The sequence below is a fragment of the Odocoileus virginianus genome, chromosome 28 (genome assembly GCF_023699985.2).
Source record: "Odocoileus virginianus isolate 20LAN1187 ecotype Illinois chromosome 28, Ovbor_1.2, whole genome shotgun sequence".
Lineage (NCBI taxonomy): Eukaryota > Metazoa > Chordata > Mammalia > Artiodactyla > Cervidae > Odocoileus > Odocoileus virginianus.
The window spans coordinates 16570710-16584733 of NC_069701.1; the positions used below are offsets into that span (position 1 = coordinate 16570710).

At 41.0% G+C, this 14024-nt stretch overlaps 2 protein-coding genes across 8 annotated transcripts in view; both read left to right on the forward strand.

The window, feature by feature from the left end:
* Positions 1–14024, forward strand: part of LOC110151730 (large ribosomal subunit protein eL34-like) — a 192547-nt gene that overhangs the window by 46798 nt on the left and 131725 nt on the right. The window lies entirely within an intron of this gene.
* The window catches only part of PAK1 (p21 (RAC1) activated kinase 1), a 160117-nt gene continuing 147617 nt past the window's right edge, over positions 1525–14024 (forward strand). For 2 of the 7 annotated variants that reach the window (XM_070457249.1, XM_070457254.1), the window contains exons 1-2: positions 1542–1603; positions 5933–5993. The gene's annotated coding sequence lies outside the window, so the exon portion shown is untranslated. Of the gene's footprint in view, positions 1604–1642; positions 2112–5932; positions 5994–14024 lie in introns of those variants that run through there. The other 5 variants (XM_070457248.1, XM_070457251.1, XM_070457250.1 and 2 more) reach the window with 3 other exon arrangements.

Here is a 14024-nt window from a genome sequence, read left to right on the forward strand (position 1 = left end):
GAATAGGCTTTGGCCAGTGAGATAAAACAGAAGGGCTAGAGACATGAACAAATATATGTTCAAAGAACATTAAGTAGCATTTCAGTGTGACTGGAACAAAGGATGTACCATGTGAGATGAAGCTAGACAAGCTGGTGTAAGCACCAAGGTTGTACAGTGCTAAGTTAAGGAGTTTAGATTTTATCCTGAAAGCAACAAAACCCTTCAGAGTATTTAAACAGGGGAAGGCATCAGATTTGTGTTTTTAAAAGGATACTCTGGTTTGGGAGAATGGATACATGTATATGTATGGCTGAGTCCCTTTGCTCTTCACCTGTAACTATCACAACATTGTTAATCCACTATACCCCAAGATAAAAGAAAAAAAAAAAACACCAAAAAACAAGAATAATCTGGTCATTAAGAATGAATGGAATCTGGAGACTCTGAAAACTGCTCCAGTTGTCTAGGTGATGGTGGTGAGTGAAGAGAAGGGCAAGAACTTGAGAAATACGTCGAATACGGTGACCAATTTGATAGAGTGCTCAGCGAGGAAGAATGGGGGCTAAATTCAGGTTTCTGGGTCAGTGAACTGCTGAATGACGGTCCATTCTCTAAGATCAAGAAGTAATGTGAGTCACAATTTTGTGGGGAAATGGTGGTAGGAATAGCCAGCATTCCAAACGACTTAACATGTGCTAAACTGCACTAAACTATTATTAACGAAAGAAGGATACACAGGTACTACTTACAGAGAAACTATGGCTTAGAAATGTTAAAGTCGTATCACTAACATTTGTATAGCTGAAATTTGAAACAAAGCAATCTGATTCCAAACCCTTCCTCGCTACTGTTAAACGTTTCAGTTTTGGTCGTTTGGAATCTGAGGCACAGAGCGGGTATGCAAACACTGCACTAGAAAATAGAGGAGGCACTGGGAAACAGAATCCTAGCTCAGGCAAAAGGTTTGCGTCGAATGCAGCCTCCTTCATAGGGAAAAACTAGGAAAAGCAGCCCATTCTTTTTCTGTCAGTAACAACAATTGAAACCTCCATTTCCATTTCTTTGCCTCCTTACGACCGAGCCCCCCCACGAAAAAAAAATCCAGTATAATAAACGTCTGGCTCTGAGGTCATAGGAGATGGTGTAGCTTCCAAATTTAGCGCTTGGATGCGGAGAGGACCGTAAGACTAGGGGGTGAGCCGTACTCTTCGACCATGACTATACCATTAGCAACCCTGAAACCGTCCCAAAGCCTTCCGCCTGGAAAGAGCCTGAAGCAGTAGACCTTGCTCAATCTGAGGAGAGACGCAAGCGCAATGACGTCACGCGGCAGCCGGGCGCTTTCCCCAGTCTCTGGCGTCATGCGCCGATGACGTCATTCCAGGAGCTGGCCCTCCCCCGCCCCCACGCCTGCGTTGGCCTGGCTCACGTGCGTCCGTCCTGCCCTCCCCGCCCCCTCCCACCTGCAGGAGGTGGGGCGGGCCTGGGCTCCGCCGGCGCCTGTGCCTCACGGGGGAGGGGCGGGGGCCGGTGGGCGAGGCGGTCCGCCTGGCCAGCAGCGTACAATAGCTCGGCTGAGGTGGGGGAGGCGGCTCAGTGGCCGCTGCAGCTGGATTCCAAGGTGTGGGCAGCACCGTAGACGGCCCCTCACGGTTTCGCCCCCACACTCTCTTCCCCCTCTGCTCGTCTGTAGCGCCTTCCTCAGGACGTCTCTGCCGTCCTGCCCCAGACGCTTTTTCCCCTCATACTTTTACCCCCTCTTTCACGCAGCCCTCGCTCTCGAGAGCCCCTCAAAGAACTCTCTTGTCTCTCCACCTCCTCCCTCAAGGCCACCCGAGCTCCTCACCCCTCTGAGCAAGCGCTCCCCTCAGCCGCGTCGCCTAGGTCCCTCCGCCTCCCCGACTCCAGCCACGGTCGCTGACCGGACCCCCCATCCTCGCCCTGTCCTGAGGGGACTCTCAGGCACAAGCGGGTGGGGAGAAGCCGAGCGAGCGGCGGCAGCGGCGGCGGCGGGCGGGAGAAAGTGAAGCGGCCCCTTGCGCACACTCGAGCGCTCACTCCGCGGCTCGGCCGCGGCCACCGGGGTGGAGAAGGAGGAGGAGCCGAGTCGAGCCGAACAAGCGCGGACGGTGAGAGCCGGCCTCCCGCCCGGTACCCCTGGCGTCGCGGGCTGCGGGCTGCGGCGCCGGGGCGGGGGAGGCGCGGGGTGGGGGTTCCGGGACCCATTCATTCCCCGCCGCGGCCGGGCGGATGCGGGCGCCAGGTGAGGGAAGGCGGGGGTGTCTCTTGCGAGGCTGGCCGTTTCTCTCGGACCAACAAAGGCTCCCTGTGTAGTTACCGCGCGGCCGCGGTCTCTGACGCCTGGGGACCCAGAGACCCAGGGGAAGTCAGCGGAGGGGAGACCTCGCAGGTCCGGCTCCGGGAGCGGCTGCCTCCTGAACTTTGCGGTCCTCGGATCCTAACTCTGGACAGCGTAGGGGGACCTAGCAAGGCGGCGACAGGTTCATTGTGCACGAGAAAAGTCACCTTTGTCCTGGCCGTGGGGATCACCTATAGAGTGGAACTCCTTGAAAAATACGAGTGGACAGTGCTTGACTTATGCCGCCCCTCCCCCACCCCGGGAATACTCTTAACCTGTGGCGTTAAAACGCGGGGAGACGAGATTTGGAGTTACTTTATGTTTCTTACTCTGGTTTAAAAGACGTGACTATATTATAGCCTTTACTGTCTTGAATATTTTCACAGCAAACATTGCTGGGAGTGTTTTGGAAGAATACTTGAGTAGTTTTCTGTATTGAGAGCAAAGTGCTTTTTGTTTATTCAGCCCTTTGGATAACTGTCTTCCGCTTTCCCCCCCAGTACTGTGAAAGGTGATGAGAAGGGTTAGTAGTGTGGTTACCAATAAAAATTTGAAGTCACTAGTCTAACCTTTAAGAGTTGTTCCTAGAAAAATCTTTCATCTTGCCTACTGTGTCTTTGTGCCCTGTCTAAATTTTGTCAGGGGAAAAGAGGAGGTGACAGTACACAAATATCTCACTAGTCTTACCTTATGACTTCTCCTACTTCCTGTGTGACCTTGAGCAGGTCACTTCCAGTTTTAAAGGTCCAGGAGTTTGCTTGTTTGCTTTTGTGCTACTTAGTTTTCAAGACTTTACTGAAGCACCGCCCCCGGCCCCCCCCCCCCCCCACCCCCGGCCAAACCAAACCTCCCATGAAGTTTTTGCTAGCACCGATCCCCCCCATACTCGTTTCGGGCAAAACTTTCTCATTGAATCCCTCAGAGGCTTGGTAGGATTTATACTATAGTACTAGTTAACATTTTTGTTGTTGTTGTTCCTATTTGGAAAATCCTGAATCAGGTGCATATGAAATCCACCTCACCTTAACTAGAAACTCTACTTCTCAAAAAAGAGAGGGTGAGATGTATGGAGAGAGTAACATGGAAATTTACAATACCGTGTGTATTGTAACTGAACAGGGGAAAATTGGCACAGGGAACTGAAACAGGGGCTCTGTGACAATCAAGAAGATTGGGATGGGGAGGGAGATGAAGGGATGTTCAGGAGGGAGGGGACATGGGTATACCTATGGCTGATTCTTGTTGATGTATGAGAGAAAACCACAAAATTCTGTAAAGCAATTATCCTTCAATTAAAATAAAGTGGCAAAGAAAAAAAAAGGATTTTTGAATGGTAGATCATGAAACATTCCATGAAGCTTATCCAGTTAGCTCATGGGTCTGTCTGGTAAATTTGCTTGTTCAGTCATTTATTTACCCAACATTACTGGAGTCTGGAGAGCTACTTACTGTGTTTCAGATCTCCTGCTAGGGCTATGGGGATTCAGAATCTATTAAGACATTCCCTGTCTGTCAGAGCGCTCAAAGTCTAGTGGGTGAGGTAGGCTTGTAAACAATGAAGGCCTTCCCTAGTCTCTACTCCAGCTATACCGAGAGTAATGTGCAGTTATTGAGGCTGCTGGACCTGTTTTACAACTCTCGTCCTGGTCACAGTGAGTCCTGCAAGGAAGGTAGTGACCTGCCTCTCTTCTGTGAGGTAGCACTTGGCAAAGAGCTTTTTTGAATGTATACTCAATTCAGTATACATTTACTAAGCACATGGTATGAGGCCCTGTGTTAAATTTGGAGGAAGGACTGCTTTCTAAAAGGTGGTGGTTGTTCAGTCGCTAATGTGTTTGACTCTTTGCAACTCCCATGGACTGCAGCATGCTAGACTAGGCTCCTCTGTTCTCTTCTGTATCCCGGAGTTTGCTCAAATTCATGTCTATTGAGTCAGTGATGCTATCTAACCATTTCATCCTCTGCAGTCCCCTTCTCTTTTTGCCTTTGGTTTTTCTCAGCATCAAGGTCTTTTCCAGTGAGTTGGCTCTTCACATCAGGTAGTCCCAGTATTTCTAAAAGGAAGGCACTATATTTCCAGAGAGATCTTTGTAAAACAAAACCCAGTCATCTATCCCGACTCCTGACTAGTCATTGCCTACAGATAAAATTTTAAACTTTTTGACGTGAATAAGAAGCTCTCAGAAATTAGAGTACTGTCTGCCTTTGCAGCCTCACTTTCTACAACTTCCTTGCCACCCTCTTTTCATCTCTGCTTTTGCATGTGCTATTCTTTCTGCCAAAAATGCCATCCAGCATCTGCTTATGGAGAAGCACTTGTACTTCTGGGAGAAAAATGAAAGTGTTAATCACTCAGTTATGTCTGACTCTTTGTGACCCCATGGACTGTAGCCCATGAGGCTGCTCTGTCCATGGAATTCTTCAGGCTATGATCCTGAAGTGGATTGCCATTTCCTTCTCCAAGGGATCTTCCTGACCCAGGGATCCAACCCAGGTCTCTGTTAATTGCAGGCAGATTCTTTATCATCTGAGCCATCAGGGAAGCCCTTTCTGGGAAGCAGTCCCTTAGTTTTTCCTCCTACTGTCTCCGTATAATGAGTTGCTTTTCCATTCTTGGGCTTATGTACAGTTCCACTCTTATAGATCTTTATAGTGCTTTGTTGCAAATTTTTTTGACTTTATCACACTGTTGCAAATATTAACCTGTGAATTTTTTGAGGGCAGGATCTCTTTAGTCTTAGTGCCTTGCAAGTTTCCGGCACTGAATAAGTGTTTGAAATGAATATATGAGTGAAGAAAGCAAATCAAGGCCCTTGAGTTTTGAGATTACCTAATTCTTTGGGTTAGAATAATTTTAGCTCCAAGTGTAGTCCCTGCACCAGGATCATCAATAGAACCTGAGAATTTGTTGGACTTGAAAATTATTTGTCCCATTCCAGACTTACAGATGAAAAACTCTAGGGTTGGCGACCCCAGATATTTAACAATCGTCCACGTGATTCTGATACTTGCCAAAGTTTGAGAACCACTGGGTTAAAAGATCTGCCTTTAATAAGACCATTACCTTGCCACCTCCCTCCCTGCTTCCTTTGTCCCTGCCTCCTTTTTCTTCCATAGCACAAAGTGCCTGACCTTCCATTCCATTTCCTTCCATTCTGTTCCATTCCATCCCATCTGTTCCATTCTGTTCAGTTTCATTCCATTCCATCCTATTCTGTTTCATTCCATTTCATAGCATCTGTTTTTCTCACTTAAATGAAAGCTTCCTGAAAGCAGAGAATTTTGTTTTATTTACTTCTGTAATCCCAGGGGCTAAAATAGTGACTGCATATAGCAGGCATTCAAATATTTGTTGAATGAATAATATAAAAATGATTTAACTCTATTTACTGCCAGCTGCTGCATTGGGGTTTATTCAAGAATAGTTTTCAGTAGGAAGAGGAACCTCACTCCAGTATGCAAATCCAAATGGATTCCAACATTTTGGGGGATTTATTTTATCAATAGATTGAGCTTTTTTCCCCCCTTTTACTTCTGTTTTTCTCCACCAGAATCTGCATGATTTTTTCTTCTTTTGTTCTTTTTTCTCAGGATCTGAAAACTGCAGCTGAAATATCCTAGGCCGGGGTTGGACTTAGTTTTACAAGTTTAAGTAAGCACCTTAACTTTTGAACCTTTTAACTTGAAACTGTCTCTTCCGGATCTCCTGTGGTTTTTGTCTTTCTCTAGTGATAACTTAAAGCCATACAAGGACGTGTTTGACTCCACACAAAGGTTTCTCTTCCTTGTGATGCTCTTAAAGTGTTTTGTTTCTTTCACTTTCTTATTAGCCCTAAGATACCATATCCAATTTTTTCTTTTTCTAACTTCCCTCTGGGAGATTGGTTTCGTTTATTATTCTTTATTTATAAACACTTGTTGAGTCTTTCTCTACCATGTGCTGGGTCCCATGCTGGGACAGATATACATAGGATGTGGTTCAAGTCCTTAAGCAATTAAAGATATTACAACATTATATAATAAGTATGGAAATGAAGGAGTTAAATGGAGGGATAAAGTGATGTATACTCATAAAGATGGGAGAAAGCTGTCTTTCTAAATTTAAGTTGATCAAACAAGCATCATTTTGATAAGCAGACCTTAAACATCTTTTAGTTAAGAGGTTGGCAGCTTTATTGGGGAAAACTAAAACAAAAATCAAGGTAGAATCAGCATTTGCTAATTTGAGATCTGAGGGAAAAAAACCTTCTTTTTTTTAATAATAAAAAGAAAAGTTTAAGTTTCAAAAAGAATACACAGTTTCATTTTAATTCCTAAGGACTAATGTTATTATTTTGGGTGGGTGTTAGTGAAACCCAGAGAAAGTCAGGAGACCTTAATTTAGTCTTGATATTACTGCATGACTTTATTTAAATTATTTTATCTCTGTGCCTTTGGTTCTAACTGTAAAATCAGAATAGTAACAGCTGCTATGACTGGCTTACAGATTTATGAAGCAACTAAAAAAATACTGAATATAAAAACACTTTTGAAAAGTATGATTTGTTAGCTAGTTGTTAGATTGTGATAAACTTATTAACAGCAGTTTACATTATTGAACAACTAGCAGGGGTCTCCAACCCAGGGGTCCACATCTGGGATCTAATGTCTGATGATCTGAGGTGGAGCTGAGGTAATAATGATAGAAAGAGTCCACAATAAATGTAATGTACTTGAATCATCCTGAACACCCACCTTCTGTGGAAAAATTGTCTTCCATGAAACTAGTCCTTCGTGCCAAAAAAGATTGCAGACCACACTGTACCAGATACCACACGAGATATTTTTTCCAGTCTTCAAAATGAACCTGTAAGATGATTGCTAGTATCTCCATTTCATCGATAAGGAGGCTTGGCTTAGACTGGTGAAGGGGTCTTGCTGAAGGTTTTGCTGAAAGTGACGGACCTCAGTTCCAGTCCACATCCACCTGATACAAGCAGTTATGTGTCGTGTTCATTACTCCAGCTGCTTTAATTTTTCTGTATGGCAGATTTTAGGAATGTTTTGTAAGTTTATTGCTGTGAAAGTTAAAATTTTTTTCTTCATTTAGCCTGCTTTCTTTGTGCATAGAACGACTGGTGAAGAAAGATTTACATGCATTTATGTTTATCATGATTAGGGAAAAGATTAATATCCTTCCCTGGTGCTTTTTATTCAGCTTCACAACAGCCATCTATGAGACAGATATTTCTGTTTTATGAGTTAATATAATAGAGATATTGTCTTACTCAAAGGCATATCATTAGGAAATAACTAAATATTGATTTAAAACTACATTTTAAAAATCTAAATGTGTTACTTTATTTTTGCCACTATATCATAAAAGGCAATGGCCTTTTAAACTCTATGAGGCTAAACTTTGGGGCACTGGAAATGTCCTTTTAGATTGCTCTCTAAACTCTTACCCTCGTCTCACTAAGAAAATCCTGACTGAAGTCCATGGTTTGAACCACAAAAAAAATAATTGCTGATAAAACTCTGCCATATGGTCATGATGTTGCAGACTTATAGGATAACACTTTTTCATTGAAGTTGAGAGATCAGACTTTATCTGTATTCTGAGTCACTTGTGCCTGAATATTTGTTTTTCCTTTGCCAATGTAAATTTATTAACATAGTGCAATACATTTTTCTGCTTTAGTGTTAAGCTTTATCTCTCATAAATAACTTCCTCCACTCTCTCATCTAGTCTTTGAGATGGGAGAAATCTGTGTATCAGGATCCTCTAGATTATCCCCTCTCTAGGAGTAGTGTAGTAATAAGTCAGAAAAGAACCAGAGGCTTATTGATCCCTCATAAATATGATTTTATTTGGTATTGATTAATTCTATAAAATTGATCTAAGTCTTAATTTAAAAAACTCCATTATGTTTTGGCTCTTATTCATGGAGATGGTATGTGGTAGTTTGCATGCAGCACTGGGAAAATTCAGTCTTATTTATGGGGCTTGCTTCTTCCATTTTTCCACGTCCAGTCCTCTGCAATGTCCCTTTCCCTTTCACTTTGTGTAAGTACTGAGGCTGGCAAGAGCATTCCTCTCCTTTATAGAATCTGCCTTTTGAATCTTTGGGGATGATAAATGACAGTATATGTGTAGCCTCTACCTTTGTCTGCCTGCCTGTATCTTCATGGTTTAGCTTTTCTCATTCTCTCTCTGATTTGCACAAAGGGATTGATGGCTTCCTCATCTTAACTCTTGTCTCACAGTACTTTGTATATTATTAATATTATTTATAATTTTTCTAGGGAAGGAGATAGATGTAGAAAGAAAAGCCACTATATTTGAAGTTAGGCAAAGACTTACTTGGACACTTATTTAGGCCTCTATTTCTTCATTTGGAAAATAAAAATAAACCTAACTTACAGGGTTGTTGTGAAGATTAAATGAATATGTGAAAATGAATTGTAAGATGTTAAGTTATATAGATGTTAGGTACAATTGTTGTAATTTTGTGACTACTATTTATGTCTATTATGTATAACAGTGGTTTTTAGTTTTGGCTGTGTGCTTGAACTACTTGTGAAGGAAGATGTGAAAAAAAAAAATACAGTTGCCTGGACTGTATCTCAGGTCTATTTAAGCAAAGTCTCCTGGAATCCTTATTCTTGAAAATTTACAGATGATTCTGATCTGCAGCCAAATTTGAAAAGTACTGCCTTATATTTTGTGTAAATGTCTTTTGTACTTACTATATGAAAACTGTTTTAATTGTCATCTGCTGCTGCTGCTAAGTTGCTTCAGTTTTGTCCAACTCTGCGACCCCATAGATGGCAGCCCACCAGGCTCCTCTGTCCCTGGGATTCTCCAGGCAAGAATACTGGAGTGGGTTGCCATTTCCTTCTCCAGTGCATGCATGCATGCTAAGTCGCTTCAGTCATGTCCGAATCTGTGCGACCCCATGGACAGCAGCCCACCAGGCTCCTCTGTCTGCAGGATTCTCTAGGCAAGAATACTGGAGTGAGTTGCTATTTCCTTCTCCAGTTGTCATCTAAAATCCATGTATTTGCTAAACACATATTATGCATCAGGCATTGTCATGGGCTCTGAAGAAACAGATTGTAACCTGTGCCTACCTTTAAATTTATAGTTGAGAACCAAACATGTCTGTAGACAATTGTACTATATTGAGAAAAAAAATGACACATGGGTATGTATATTGGTATGTGAAGACAGAGGAAAGGCATCTACCTCACCTGAAATAGGGATGGCTTGGCAAGCCTTCTCAATGGAAGTGGAACCTAAATTGGATTTTGAGAGATAAACAGGGGTTAACCAAGGCAGCGGGGGAGGGGTAGAAAGAGAAGGGAAAGGAGAACCTTCCTGAAAGAGAGCAGTATGAAGATTAGGAGGCTTGAGAGCATAATTTGGGGAACCCTAAGTAATGTAGTACACTTAGAGGATGGGGTGCGAAGTGGGGAGTGGTAAGAAAGGACAGGAAGGCAAGGCCCAGATGATGAACGGCCTTTTGGATAGTGTACAAAGTACTTTCACTAATGTTATCTCACTTTATTCTTTAAACAGCTCCCTGGGTTAGCTTAGACAGGTATTATTTCGTGTCCATTTTATAGAAGTGAAAACAGAGGTTAATTGAAATACCTGAGGCTGTACAGCACAACTGTGGTTTGAGGACTGGTCCTTCTGACTTGAGTGCATGTTTTTTCCAATACACTTTTTCCAATAAGACTAGCTGTCTTATACTTTTAAGGGAGATCAGGTGAGCTCCGTAGATAAATGCATAGCAATTCATAAGCTGTAAAGTGCTTGACTCATGTTGGCTATTAGTTGGGAGTTTGGACTAAGTGACCTATTAAAGTACTTTTAGCTCTTAAGATTCTGTGGGCATTTTCTGGGATTTTCCTTTATCATTTAAAAAGATATATATATATTTTTTCCACCAGGAGTTGGTAACCAGAGTCCAGCAAGCTAAAATAGCATCAGATAGTTACTCCTCCAATTTGATTGTCTTTACTCAGATCCCTTTGTTTTTAAAATACTTGTGTTTCTTTTGTTATGAAAGTAATACATGATTCTTGCAGAAAATATGGAGAATACAGAAGAATAAAAGGTAAAACAAAGACAACAAATGTCAGAGTTTTATTGTACAAAGATAACCAATAATAGGTAGCATTTCATCTACTCCTTTCTGATCTTTTTAAAAAGTGAGTTTGGGATGGTAAAGTACCTGTTTCTCAGCCACCTTCTACCCCCAATCTCATTGTATATTGAGGATAAATGACATCAGGAACAATCATCACTCTCAGCCTTGTTATAACCGACCTTTTACTTGGGATAGTGCTAAATACTTTACATTTGATTTTTTATTTACTCCTCAGAATAATCCTGTAAGAATGATACAGTTCTATACTCATTTTACAGATGAGGAATTTTAGAAGTAGAGAGATCAAGTTGGGATTTAAAGACATGTTTGTAATTATTACTGTGTAACTATGGCAAGTCACTTAACCACCCTGACCTCAGTTTTCCTTAACTGTGATATAGATGTATTAAATTTGATGTCAGCTTATTGGTTCAATTATTTTATGACTGTTGTTTTTTTAATTTTAATTTTGTTTGTTGTTTGTTTTTACCTTCTCTCCTCCTCTTCCCCGCCCTCACTTTTACTACTTAGTAAAATAGTCCCTGATCCCCATAGTCTATCAGTAATAGTGTTTCACTGTGGAAACAATTCTCCATGGGCTAGCAGAGCAAAATTTTAATTTCCAGGCTGTGGCATGGGTAGAAAGGGACTTGGTATAGTTGGGAGGACTCTTAGTTCCCCTATAACTTTTTGAAGAATTATTATTTTATAACAATTTCTTATATTTAAAATTAGTTTCCCATCTGGAATTAGCTGGCCAGTCCAGATTCTGAGATTTTTATTTGGTATCCGGATAGATTTTGCTTGGTCAGTTCAAGACGTTATCTATATGTAATCTGCAAAGTAGTTGAAAACAAAACTAGAAAGTGGGTGAGCAAAGGGTAAAATTTCATTGTGATAGACTTTTGAAAGTCCAAGTTTCCTGTGGCCTGGAGTCAATTAGTAGGTATTTAGGTGTGTGCGTGTGTGCTTAGTTGCTCAGTCGAGTCCGACTCTTTGCAACTGCATGGACTGTAGCCCGCTAGGCTCCTCTGTCCATGGAATTTTCCAGGCAAGAATACCTGAGTGGGTTGCCATTTCCTACTCCAGGGGATCTTCCCAACCCAGGGATCGAAGCCATGTCTCCTGTGTCTCCTGCATTGGCAGGGGGATTCTTTACCACTGAACTACCTGGGAAGCATCCATAATCTGACGTGTTACTCTTTGGCATTATTTGATTAATATCTGCCTACTAGACCCTGCTCTCCAGAGAATCATTTTTCTGAAGAGAAAGAATTCTAACATAGTACCTATTTCCTTAAAATAAAAAGTATCTTTTTTTTTTTTTTTTTGCTCTCTGTTGTAGACGTAGTTCCTAATGTATAGTAGCTGTTCTGTAAATGTTTTTGACTGAATGAGTAAGAGTGGAGCTAGCATTCAAACTGAAGTGCATATGACTTCTTTATTCAAGTTTAGCAAATATGCAAGAATCCTTTCATTGGTGTTGGGAGAGGCCAGGAGAGAGGAAACCTCACTATGTTAAATATTTAGCTGCCCAGTACAAACACCTTTGACCTGAGTCAAAGTTGAATGTATGCCCTGATGCTCAGTAAGTATGTGGGAAATTCTTAAGGGGATCTCCAGCTACTTTGCCATTCTGGGTGTTTCTTCCTTTTATTTGAGTTAAGGAATTATGTTACTGAAAAATGGTATTGGATTAAGGCCCTTTTAGGCATATTTGCTTTCCAGAATATTCTTTTTTTTTCTTTCTTAGGGTTATCCCAGGCAGTGCTTTTGTATCAGTTTCTTTATAGTGCCAAGTAATTCTAATAAGGCTTAACATATACATTACTTTCATCAATTAAAAATAACAGAGCTCTGTTTAACCAACTTTTGTAACACTGTTAATAAATTTAAAATTTAGACACAATTCCATCAGTCAAATAAATGAACTCTTTTATTTTTCCTTGTATGTAAACATACTTACATAATTATAATCACAATATAGACCTACATTTGTTGTTTGCCTTTTTTTCTTGACTTATAGTAAACATTTACCCCATCTTACACCTTAGTATCCATTATAAAATTTAAGATGATATTCCATAATTTGCCTAAAACCATTGTGTTGGTAAGTGTTCTACCAGAGAAACAGAACTAGTAGAATTCCTTAGCATGGAAACCCCAGTTCTGGTCTTAAGTCCTGTTTTTTGAGTGAAGCCCACCCATATTATGAAGAATAATCTCCTTTATTTAAAGTCAGCTGAATGTAGATGTTTACTATATCTATGAAATACCTATAAAATACAGCAGCACCTAGATTAGTGTTTAATTGAGTTACTGGATACTGTAGGCTAGTTAAGTTGACACATAAAACTAACCATCACAATCATTTAAGCTTTTTCCTTGTTATAAATTACACTGTAATTTTACCGGTAACATTATATATAGCTTTCTACTTTCAGAGTTTATTTCTTTAGAATAAATTCTAATTGGTGAAATTGCTGAATCAGTGGTATGTGTACCTAATAGGCTCTTGATAGGATTTAATATTTGGAAACTGAAAATACCACCACACTTTTTCTTTTATTGATTTGTTTGGGAGTTGGTCTGTTCAACTGACTAATTTCTCATTTCCAAAAGCCTATTCCCGCCCCGCCCCACCGCGTTTTCTAAATCTGGAAATAGCCACTTTTCTTCAGGGTTATCTTCAGTTCTCCCTTCAGTCTCTACCTGTCACTTTCTCTTTGTGCTTTCACTCCCCCCCCCCCCAACTTTGTCTCATTTGTCACAAAATAGAATAAATAAAAAAGAATAGATAAAATAGAAGCTGTATATTCCTACTTCTGAATTTGAGAATCTGCTTGAACTTGAACCCATTCCTTTCTTTATGAAGCAAGTGATTCTCTTTCAAGGAAAGATCTGATCCTTTGTATGCTTTTAGATTCCTGTGGTCCTGTCTTAGAAACCTCACTTCACTATCTTGTTACATTTTGCTTTTTAGAGTTATCATAAGCAGTATTCAAATGTTTTATTTAAAGGAAAACAGTTTTCTTCTCCACCACACAGTAGTGCTCCTGAGATCCCATGTCAGCCTTCAGCTAAGCACTATCTTTGCTCTCTTTCAAAGCTAGTCTTCTTTAAATAGCTGTTTACAATTTCTGCTTCTAAGTCCTCACCTCCTATTTACTTGGCAGCCTACTCCACTCTGTTTCTGTTCCCACCACCTTATCATAACTGCTTGTGCTAAAGTCCATAATGACCTGTACGTTGCCAGATTTACTTAAGAAAGAAAAAAGCAAACCACTCTAAAACCATAACCACACATATGCCACCTCCCTTCCCATAATCCTTTAATGTCGTCAAAATGTTCTGTTGTGGTGCAGAAATCATTTTTTTTTCTTTAGTGGTTTGAAATAAAGGCTATAGAGAGATTGGCTGATATTTCATTTATGTCTTCTTTAATTTCTAAATTCCCTCTCAGTCTCTCCCCCCCGCCCCCTTTCAGAATATTTGTTGAAGAAACCAGTTGTCCTATTTAGTTTCTCATTCTCTGCATTTTGCAT